Source organism: Elaeis guineensis, chromosome 8 (genome assembly GCF_000442705.2).
Source record: "Elaeis guineensis isolate ETL-2024a chromosome 8, EG11, whole genome shotgun sequence".
Classification (NCBI taxonomy): Eukaryota; Viridiplantae; Streptophyta; class Magnoliopsida; order Arecales; family Arecaceae; genus Elaeis; species Elaeis guineensis.
In genome coordinates, this window is record NC_026000.2 from 463832 (window position 1) to 476167 (window position 12336).

A 12336-nucleotide genomic window follows, 5' to 3' on the forward strand; every position below is an offset into this window, starting at 1 on the left:
ATGAATCTGATATGATATAAACCAAAGATCAATTAGAGATCTTGAGGTTCGGTCCTGATTTGAGAGAGAGAGTTTAAGGAGAGAAGAGAAAGAATTTAGAAGGAAAAGATAGATGAATTGAGGCAGAAAAGAAGAAGAAAAGAGATAGTAGGAGAGAAAAAGTTAGAGAGAGAAAAAGATTTGTATTTCATTTGTCAGATGATCTAAATGAATACATTGACAGGTTATTTATAGTCTTTACATTTTAGAAACTATTTAACAGCTAATAGTAACTAACTCTCTAACAAACTGCAACTAACTTTTCTGCCTAAGATTTCTATTGGAGTAGCTCCTCATCACTAGGCCGACCTCACCAAAAAACAGACCTCGTCATGAAGTCGAGCTCATCACCTGGACGTGGCAGTAGATTATTATTCTGGGTTAAATGTTACATCGGCCTATGACCGACTTGATTCTTCAATTACATCGGTTTACAACCGACCTGCCTCTCTAATCGAAATTATCACCTCAGTTAAAAACCGACCTATCGGAATGATCACCTTGGTTAGAAACCAACCTATGTAGTACTTGGCTATATCATACCCTCTCCCTTAAAGGAACCCTTGACCTCAAAGGTTAAATTGAGGAAACTTGTTCTGAATATCAAATCAGAATTTCTAAGTTGCATCTTCCATAGGATTTACTTTCCACTTTATCAAGACTTAAGTTGTAGCTTGATTTCTTCTTTTGAATATCCTACGATCCAGAATTGCCTCAGGTTCAAGTGGTACCACTTCATCAAAGAGATGTGAAGGAATAGAAGTGAAAGTTTGATCACCACCCTTGTAAGCTTTGAGTTGTGATACATGAAAAGTGTGATGAATTTCGACCTCAGCTGGTAAATCAAGTTTATATGCTACCGCTTCTACTTTATCAAGAGTCTTGTAAGGGCCAAAATATCTAGGACACAGCTTTTGTGATGGTCTCTGCATCAAGGATTGCTGTCTATAAGGTTGTAACTTAAGCAGCACCAAATCATCAATCTGAAATTGTCTATCCGATCTCTTCTTATTAGCCATCTGAACCATCATGTGTTGAGCTCTTTGTAGATTGAACCTGAGTAACTTGATCACCTTCTTCTCTTTGCTACAAACTAGAGTCCACTGTAGCTACCTTAGATTCACCAGGAGATATAGTAAGTGAAGAGGTGGAGGCTGTCCATAAACAGCTTCATAAGGTGTCATCTTAGTAGTTGAATGATAAATGGTATTGTACCATCATTTAGCAAGGGATAACCAAGAGCTCCATTCCTTAGGCTTAGCAGAACAAAAACATCTAAGGTATGTCTCTAAGCATCTATTTAAAACTTCAGTCTAGCTATCTGTCTCAGGGTGATATGAAGAAGATAATAACAGATCAATACCATGTATAGTGAATAATTCTTGCCAAAAAGTGCTTAGGAACATTGTATCCCTATTATTTACAATGCTCTTGGGCATTCCATGAAGCTTGTAGATATTTTCCATATAAATTTCAGCTACTGTCACTGCAGAATAAGGATGTGCCAAGACAATAAAATGCCCATATTTACTAAACCTATCCACAACTACCATAATCACCTCTTTGCCAAAAGATAAGGGCAAACCATTGATAAAATCCATGCTGACATCTATCCATATCTCTTTTAAGATTGGTAGAGGCTGTAGAAGGTTAGGGTGAGCTGAGTTATCATATTTGCTCACTTGACAAGTGTGACAAGATCTAATATAGTGCTGGACATCTTTTTTAATCCCCTTCCAATATAACACTGATTTGACCCTCTGAAGGGTTGCATCTCTTCCAGAGTGCCCACCTGTGGGGAAAGAATGCATTGAAGCCAAGATTCTATCCTTGAGTGCAAAATTACTGAAAAAGAGTTGAGATCTTCTATTCTAACAAATATTTAAGACTTCTTTGGTCAGTTTTAATGATGAAGTGCTTGTTGGACAAATATTGCTCCCATTTCTGCACAGCAAAGACAGCAGCCAATAATTTTTTTTCATATACTGATACCATCTGGTGCTTTGGTTCCAAAGATCTGCTTATGAAGGCAATGGGATGGTTGTCCTACATCAGCACTGCTCCTATCCCGTGGTTACTTGCATCAGTTTCTACCATAAATATCTTATTGAAATCAGGTAAAGCTAGCACTGGAGCTGAAATAAGTGCTATTTTAAGGCCCTCAAAAGCCTCATCTACTGCTTGCCCCCATTGGAAGCTATCCTTCTTGAGTAAGTTAGTGAGTGGCTTACTCAATAGGCTATAATTCCTCACAAATCTTTTGTAGTATCCAGTTAATCCTAGAAAGCTTCTGAGTTGCTTCATGTTGGTGGGAGTGGGCCAGTTTTGAACAACTGCCACTTTACTAGGGTCAGTTGACACATCTTGTGTTGATATGAAATAGCCTAAGCATTCTACTTGTGGGATATCACAGAAACACTTACTTCTATTGGCAAACAGAGTATTGCTCCTTAGCATATCAAATACTGTCTGTAGATAGTGAGTGTACTCTTACATGTTTTGGCTATAAACGAGAATATCATCAAAAAAAACTAATACGAACCTTCTAAGAAAAAACTTGAACACATAGTTCATGAGGTTCTAAAAAGAAGAAGAAGCATTAGTTAAGCCAAAAGGTATAACTAAAAATTCATAATATCCACTATGTGTCTTGAATGCAGTCTTGTAGACGTCTGCTTCATTCATCCTAAATTAATGATACCCAGATCTTAAATCAATCTTAGAAAATACTGTGGCACCCCCTAACTCATCAATGAGTTCCTCCACTAATGGGATAGAAAACTTATCTTTAATGGTGTTCTTATTAAATTTTCTATAATCCACACATAATCTCCGGCTCTCATCCTTTTTCTCCACCAAAACTACTAGAGAATCAAAAGGACTAGCACTGTGCTGCATGATGCCCTTGTCACATATTTTTTGTACTAAATTTTCAATTATATCTTTTTGCTTTAAAGGGTATCTATAAGGTCTGATATTCATAGCTGTTGTACCTTCCTTAAAAAAGGATTTTATGGTCAAAGCAACTTCTGAAAGGGGTAAACTCTGAATCTTTTGAAACAGATCTTCATAGTCTGCTAACAATTATTCCAGTGTAGGATCCCTCATCTCTATTTCTGCAGCCAAACACACTACTCCACCCTATGAGTCATCATTTATACCTCTCTTACTGTTATTGTGGAGTTATAATATACACAGTTATGATGGTTGTAATGCCATTTTCTGTATGAACTTGCCATTGACAGTTCTAACTCTAGAGATTGCTGCTCCCTTCAAAATATGCTTAGCCCTATTAGTTATGAACTCCATTCTAAGATCATTAAAATCCCACAAAATAGAGTTCAAAGTTGATAACCATTGCACTCCTAACACCACATCACAGCCCCATAACTGAATTAGCATCATGTCAGCTACAAATATATTATTTTGCATTTTTCATTTAAAATCTTTGTACATAGAATTCACAATCATCTTGCTACAATCAGTTATAGCAACTGATTGGGCATTAATGGGATAAATGTTACGCCCCAACTGCCTAGCAAGAGCCACATCCAAAAAGTTGTGTGCTCCTACTGTCAATGAGGATATGTAAGGCTCTCTTACCATGCTGTCCTGTAACCCTCATAGTTTGGTAAGCTTGTACCCCAACTAGAGTATGTAATGAGATCTATAACTCCTCGTACTTCCCATCATCCTTATTGCCTTTTCCTGAATCAATTTCTTCCTCTCCTTCACTCAGAATCTCAATCACCAGCAACTGAGATCTTTTTTCCTTACATTTATGCCCAAAGACATAGGGTTCATCACAGTAATAGCACAGACCCTTCTCCCTTCTATCTTGTAGTTCCATTGCTGATATAGTTTTGTATGATTTATGTCCAATCTAGGCTTTCTATAAGGATATTGCAGGAATATTGGTATTAGGGAGATTTTGGGTTCTTATGGACATTGTTTTGGATAAATTTTGGGGGTTGAAAGAAGGGGATATAGTGGAGGATTGTGGATTCTTTGGTTGTATATGGCTAGTAGAAGCATAGGAAGTGGATAATGAAAGGATTCTGGTTTGGATTTTGGCTGATTTTTGTATAGCTTCGATAGAGAGAGTTGGGTTTCTTGTCAACATCAATGCCTTTATATCTTCAAGCTTTTCAAGAAACTCATCTAATGTACCAGTTTGCTGCAGCCTATTAAAATTTTTCACTGCCTTCCATCCTAAAAGCTCTCTAAATCTCTGACAAACATCTAGTATGAGTTCATCCCAAGTGACTACTTTTTTTGACAAGATATAGCTATCAAATCACCCACCAGCTTTTTCCTCCGTATTCATGAAAACAAAATCAACTTTCTGATGTTCAGGAATTTGATAAAAGCTGAAAAATTTATTGCATTTTTTTATCCAACTTCTAGGATTATCCCCATTAAACACAAGAAAGTCTATCTTAGGTTGCTTAGAGAAAGATTGGGTATCTTTATCTCTAGATGATGAAGATACACCATCTCTCACCTCAGATTACCTTCTTCCATTCATTGCTTCCACTGAATCTTCATTGACAATTTGTCTAATTTGATGCTGATTTTGCTGTTGCTGTTGCATAGGAGCAGTTCTCATGTGAGCAAAGCCAATAGGGGGAATTAATGGAGTTGGCAAGATGAAATTTTAGTTCTGATTGTTGATGGGCTGCTGCAAATCTTGAATTGACCTTGAAGCCTTATTAAAAGCCTCCAGTAACTCCCTGAATATCTCTTTATGCTATTGAGCATCTTCTTGCCTTTTTCTTTCAATCTCATCCATGAACTCTTTCACCTTCAAGTCGAGCTATTTGAACTGCTCTTTTAAAGATGAAGATGAAGCAGTATCACCTTTTTCTCCACCTGCTATGGTCGATTTACTTCTTATATTTACCAGATTGATTCAAGAATACCCACAGTTGCTGTAGGAAGGAACCGCTCTGATAGCAATGATATGGTATAAACCAAAGATCAATCAGAGATCTTAAGGTTCAGTCCTAATTTGAGAGAGAGAGAGAGAGTTTAAGGAGAGAAGAGAAAGAATTTAGAAGGAAAAGATAGATGAATTGAGGTAGAGAAGAAGAAGAAAAGAGATAGTAGGAGAGGAAAAATTAGAGAGAGGAGATTTGTATTTCATTCGTCAGATGATCCAAATGAATATATTGATAGGCTATTTATCGCCTTTACATTTCAAAAACTATTTGACAGCTAATAGTAACTAACTCTTTAACAAACTGTAATTAATTTTTTCGTCTAAGATTTCTGTTGGAGTAGCTCCTCATCATTAGGCAGACCTCATTAGAAAATCGACCTCGTCGTGAAGTCGAGCTCATCATCTGGATATGGTAGCAGATTATTATTCTGGGTTAAATGTTACATCGGCTTATGACTGATCTGATTCTTCAATTACATCGGTTCGCAACCGACACGCCTCTCTAATCGAAATTATTATCTCAGTTAGAAGCCGACTTATCAAAATGATCATCTCAGTTAGAAGCCGATCTATACAGTACTTGGCTATATCAGAATCCCTCCGAAAACTTAGTTTTGGTCTGCTTCTTTATTTTTATTTTTATTTCTATTTTGAAGGCGTCAACCAGGGAATGAATGATCTCGCGATCCATACCAGCTCATCCTGACAGAGAAATGAGGTTGGGAGAAATTTTAATAATGATTAAAAATTTCTCAGAAAGGATTAAAATATTTAAAATATCAATAGACATATTGATGTTGTGTTAGTGGGTGTCTCGGATACGTAAGGATACAATTCTTGAATCCAAAATCCATGGTTTTACTTTTCTATTAGAAATAGAAGATTGGTTGATCAACATTTTAATGTCATATTGAAATTTACCTAAATCCTTAATTATGACGCTCGATTTCAAGTCGAGAGTACGAGATAGTTGGATTTTTTTTACTTTTTTTTATATTTTTCGGTGATAATCATGAGAGGACGATGAACGGTATTATGCCTTAAACAACTGGAATGATTGGACTGTAGTAAGGAACAGGGAAAATCCCTTTCTCTCCCCCCACTCACCTCGATGCTTCCTAAAAATGGCATGGGACGGCAGCTATGAGTAGTTCAATATTTTGTCACGCACCAAAGGAAGCGTGCGACGGAGAAAGAGATGTTTTGAACCACAACAAAATATATTTTAAAAAACAGTAAACGATTTTCCTAGCTTATCTAGTTACTGTTGCCAAAAAAAAAAAATGACTAATAAAATATTTAATAATTATATTAAATAATTTAGAATTGAATCTCATCTTTACCAAGAAAAAAAAAAAAAGAACGCTATCAACATTCTTCATATTCATATTTTTTATTTTTGATATAAAATAGACAATCGTATCATTTTAACGTAAGAGCAGTTCAAAGAATCAAAATATAAAATATTTTTTAAATTTTATATTTATATTTTTTTAAATATATTATAAAATATTATTTTACATAAAATGATCGGAAACAGTATTGTCTTTGATATGTACTAGTGTTTACATGTAAACTTCTGTACAATATCCATTATGCTATCAGCCTGTGCCTTGGGAGGAACAGTTCCAGGCGTTTGGCTTTCATGTTCCAAAATCAAAATGCAAAAATTAGTCCCTACGTCTTAAACGTGTATTTTAAGTCATCCAACACGCCCTCCAAAATTTCCACTTGATCATTAGTACATATTCAGTTTAAGATGATCAAAGTGATTTAAGCTAGTATGATTAGAAGCCGTCATTAATGTAAAACTAACATATTAAGCTTCAGAGGCCTGAACATCCTGCTTTGATTTTTTTTTTTCCTAAAAAAAAAAGGAAAAAGGGATAATGAGAAGGCTATACATTAAATTTATTGCCGGTATAGCCACTTAGACACGTTCCATTTTCATTGTATGTGTGGAATACACCTTTCTTTCTAGACATGCTATCATATTGAAGCAGAAGAAATAGCATGGCTGATGTTTATGTCATATGGTTTGCTGAGAAATACCAATGTGCACGTCTCTGTGACAACATTATGCGGCAAAACCCACTTTGCCTAGATGAAGTGGCTGGTGAATTGCAACCCCAAAACCTACCAAGACTCGAAGCAATAAAAGAGGTGATGGCATATCCCAGCTTCTTTACCTATCCTCCTCAACAGGCGGACCGAAAAAAAAAAAAAAGGAAAAAAAAAGAGAGGTACAAAAATCATATCACATAAGTCTTTGCTAGCACCGTCTCGTGCCTTTTTTCCAATACAACCAAAGGCTTTGCTGTTGCATTGAGCATGGTAGTTTAGACTTGTACACGGCACGGATCATACAATAGATACCCAACATCGATTGCTAAGCAATTATTGGAACGATCCGATCAACAAGCAACTATTTGAATGGACGGAGGCAATCCATTCTTCTTAGATCAATCTTTTAGGCGATGACATCCATCAAAATGTTAAGAATTAATGCGAATCAAGCACACGACACCCCATGTGCGAGGGATCGTACAATTAAGCAAGCAATCAAGCAAATAAAAAATTATCACTAAACTTGGGGGGAGTTTGATATGAGAATAAAATATGCGCACACCGAAATATAAGCGATTAATTTCTAATGAACGGAACGGGTACCCAAAAAAAACGGAACGGGTATCAAGGCCTAACAACCGTGGCTTGTTATAATAATTTCACAGAATATTGTGCTACTCAAACATTTAATTAAGTATATTAAATCCTCGCGTTGAATTAATAGCATTTGCTTCAGAGAGTACCCATTTCCAGTTCGGCGGTTCCAGATGTGTTTATATTCTCTCCAACCTCAACGGCATGGGGAGAGGGGCAGCGACGTGGCCGTCGAGAAGCCTCCCTTCTTCTTCCTCTTCTCTCCCTCTCTGTTTCTCTTCTCCTCCTTTTACGCATCCTTACCGATCTCAACAGTAAGACCACGAGGAGAGACCAAAATCCTATATTTTCTGCTGTAACTCTGGGATCTTTTCCGACCGATTCTGCCGCGAAGTTGTGATTTTCCCGCTAAGATCAACGGATTCTGATCTCAAGTTGTGATATTTCTGCTAGAATCGGCTGCTTCTGAAGCTCCAAATTTGTGATTTTCCCCCCTCTAAAAGCGACTTATTCATTCTTTGTACGCGCGCAAAAAAAAAAAAAAAAAAAAAAAAAACAAAGAAAGAAAAGGATCTATCCTTCTCCAGAGTCTTGATTTTATTATTTTTTTCCCCATAATAAAATCGACCGATGCTGAACAAAAAACAAGCGACTCAGAGAGACCCACCCGGAAAATCCCTCAAACAGCGGCGCCATGGCCGATTCTTCGGAGCAGAAGCCCTCTCTAAAGCTCTCCCTCTTCGTGGGGCTTACCGAGTCCGACCCCAACACCGCCCGATCACCGAGGTGCTTCGACGGTGGAGCCGTCGGTGTCCGGATCGTGGCGGCAATGAGCAACGACGTCGCCGATGTGAGTCCTGCGAGGGCGGCGGTCCCGGTCCTGTCCCGGTCCGACCCGATCCCGATAGTCCCGGGGAGGCCCGCGACCAACCCGAGGGGCCCCGCCGCGAGGGAGGAGGACGTGGAGTTATCGGAGTGCTACACGTGCGGGATCTCGCTCGTGCGTGGCAACCCTGTGACGAAGAGGGTCTACTTCGACGATGGCTCCGATGGCATGGACGGTAATTACGGGATGAGTTCGGGGGTGTTTTTTGGGTAGCCGCTCACGCCTCCGGCGACGGAGTTCTTGAGCCGGTGCTTTCTGTGCGAGAAGGAGCTTCATGGACTGGATGTTGTTTTCATGTACAGGTACTTCTTCTGGTTGTTTATTTATTGTTTCTAGGCGTCCGGACAATTTCATCATCATCTCGCGAGTCTATTTAGTTTAATTCTCACATTGGTTGGTCAATCTACATTGGAACGTTGAAAGCGTAGCCTGTGAATTAAGATGAGTTCAACTGTAACAGAAATCTCACTTAAAATTAATTCTGTTATTGTCTATATATAATTGTAAAAAGATTTGGATCTGGTTTATGCTCCAGTGAGGTAATTAGGAGAAAGCCAGGATTTTCTTTCCAGTAGTGAATGTAGATTGCTAAATGATCTTCCGTTCCACCCCCAAATCTCATGAATGATAGATTTGTCGATGCATGCACGCATATACCATAAATATGTATGTTCAGTTGTTCATCCATGTATGGGACATCACTATTTATATTTTTTAAATTATTTATTTTAATTGGGGTGTGGTTGGGGAGGGTGAGGATTAACCAGCAAACTTCATCAATGAGTAATCAATTGTTTTACCTATGGGATTTTGATAAATTGGTATGATAATTTTTTTAATGAGGTTGTTCTTCTATTTGGTCTTATAGCTTTTACTCTAAAATGGGAACTACGGTAGATGGTTATAACTTCACATTCAGAATTCTTTCAAGAAGGTTGCATCCCAATGCACGAGAACCTCCTCATTGTTGAGTATAAGAGGAGGTCAAATCCTATAACATTAGGTCATAATGAACTAATCTTGCTGGTGCATCAAGGCTTGCTCTCTACATTCTAAATCCTTTTACTTTGGTTATGTTGAATCCCTTCTTTATGTTAGGTTTTTTTTTTTTTTTTTTTTCTTTTTTCTTTTTAGGGACCTGACTATGATCTTGGTGCTTTTGGCATGCCCATTTTTGCATTATCTAGTAACATTTTCAGAACATAAATACATATAGGCATTTAGAATTTTGGATAAATTATAGAAATATCTGCACAATTCTAACTTAATTTCACTTATATTCTCTTGATTTTAAACAATATCAAATTTTGTTCAAATACTTATAAGTGTTATGGTGCACATAGCGATATAGGAAGCATTTAGAAAAGAAGTGAAAACTGAATGCTAAAGTATTATGCTGCGCATGCATCTTTGCAACCTTCCCATTTAGCTTTAGTTTCTCATGTCATTATCAAGAAGCAACATATCCTATGCTGTTGAATGAAGCTGCTTCTTATTTTCCCCCAACTTTTCTCCCTATGGATGCAGGTTTAGCTTTGTAAAAGTACTAAAATTTGCTTGAAGGCCATGAAACTTTTCCCCAGTTTTACGGAATTCTGTGAGAGACAATTTAGATAGGGATCTAATTTTGGGTATTTTTCCGGCCTATTTTAGGGACGATTTAGTTAGGAGGCTGCGTTTGGGTGTTTTTCATGTCTTAATCTGTTTGCCACCCAAACATCTGATTTGAAAGGATTTTTTCAACTCTTTTTTGGTTTCATCCATACTTGGCGACCTCCTTGTTGATTTATAGTCTATAAGCCAATTAATTTTTCAGCTCGTTAAGTCTGAACAGAAAGAAGAAACTGATCTCTTCTTGTTGCAGCTAGCTGGATCTTGCGGTTATGATTTAATCAGTCCTTGTAATTATATATGTTCTATATATCTGTGATAACTTTCAAATGGCATCTTGATATATAGTCTGTCTAATAATCGAGATGGTACGATGGTGTCATGTTCTAAATTAATATATACATGCAGCATGCACTGATGGATTTTCTGTTTGTGTTTTTCTTCCGTTGGTTTGCAGAGGAGAGAGAGCCTTCCGCAGCATGGAATGTAGATGCCGGCAAATTCGAAGCGATGAACACGAAGAGTCAGTCACCTTGTTCGGTTCCTTTTCTTTATGTACCTCGCGTTGCAACGGCTTAACCGCATTACAGTAATCTAAGAGGAAGCCCACAAAGAGAGACTGAGCAATAATAAATTATCATGTTAGATATCTGCAGGTGCTTTGCTCAAGAGGGTTGGGGTAGACTACCCTCACACGGTGGGGTGGGGTGGGGTGGGGTGGTGGAGATGCACTCCCACGTTCGTACCATAATAAGAGCTAGAGACGTAGGCTACATAGAAATTAATCAAGAGGGCAGGATTTGTTAAATATGGAATTTGGAGACTTCATGTAGCCAGCAGAGCACGCATGAAGTTTTGGATGTCGTACGTAGATGTTGCAGTTTGTCATTATTATTTTTGTCGCAAGTTGGTTTGTTCCTTGATACGAGCCTGATCGAGCTAAATCATCGAATACATACTTGGGTCCTTGGTCTTTCTTCAACAAATATTGATTACTTGGAAAGGGGGTGGTCATGCTGATGGATGGAGAGCAGCTAACTATGCCGACCCAAAATAATTGAGGGCCACGTCACCTACTCATGAGAGGCTCCAGTGCCATGAAAAAAATTTGATTACGACGGTGATATCATATCAAATTTATAAGTTATTGAAAAATCATCGAAGAATTGATATCAAAAATGAATATATATTTTATAATTAAAATAAAAAATAATCGAAGGGCAAAATTAATCGGCACAATCCAAAAAAAAATATTTATATTTTATCAGTTATCATATATTTCACTGATTTTCATGACGATACCCCATACTGTTCCATCAGTTATCAGTTTTGATTGCGTTATTATAAATTTGACATGGCATCATCGTTGTGACGAAAATTTTTTTTAGGACCATGCATCATAAGTCATTGGCAATTTATGCTGAAATCTCTCGTGAATTGCATCGATCTAGTAAATGACATTCACCCTCTCATTTTTTATGGCATGCTGATTGTCGAGGCTTTTTCGGTACCAGAATCATTTAGTTTTTATAATAAAATAATCATCATCAATAAGATTAGTTTCAATAATAAATAGAGATAAATGATAGATCTCATCAAATATATGGATATTTAAAATAATTAATGAAGAAGATTTTTTAAAAATTAAAATCGTTCAACTTGTAACTCTCGATGTCAGAAACAACATATTGAAATTTTATCATAATCGAGATATGATCAACCATCCGATCATCTGATAAAATAGCATCAAAATCCCTTTTTCCTTCTTCTTCCCTTCCCCGTCATCTCTGATTCTTCCATAGCCACTGGTTTCTGCATTTTATTTTAATAGGGTGTGGATCTCGAGGGACCATACCAACAAACTCTCCCTTCTGACTCGTAGGAGATTCCACCAAACCCGCTTTCTAGCTCTCTACAAGCAATCAACTATTTCATAGGTAAGATTTTAGTCATTATATCCAATCTATTATCATTATGGATTTTCTCAAGATAAAGCAACTTCATATCCAAAACATCTCGAACTCAATGATATCTCACATCAATATGCTTGGATCTCAAATAAAATATTGGATTCTTTGAAATATGGAGGGCGCTTTGATTGTCACAATATTGTATATACTTCTCTTGTTCTAGGCTCAACTCTTGTAAAAAAATTTTGATCCACAAAAGTTTTTTGTAGACTTCTGTAACTACAATA

The 12336-nt window shown here is 37.2% G+C and overlaps 1 pseudogene; it reads left to right on the plus strand.

Moving 5' to 3' along the window:
- Positions 1–6994: 6994 nt before the first annotated feature.
- On the plus strand, positions 6995–11414 carry LOC105050894 (uncharacterized; annotated as a pseudogene).
- Positions 11415–12336: the final 922 nt, after the last annotated feature.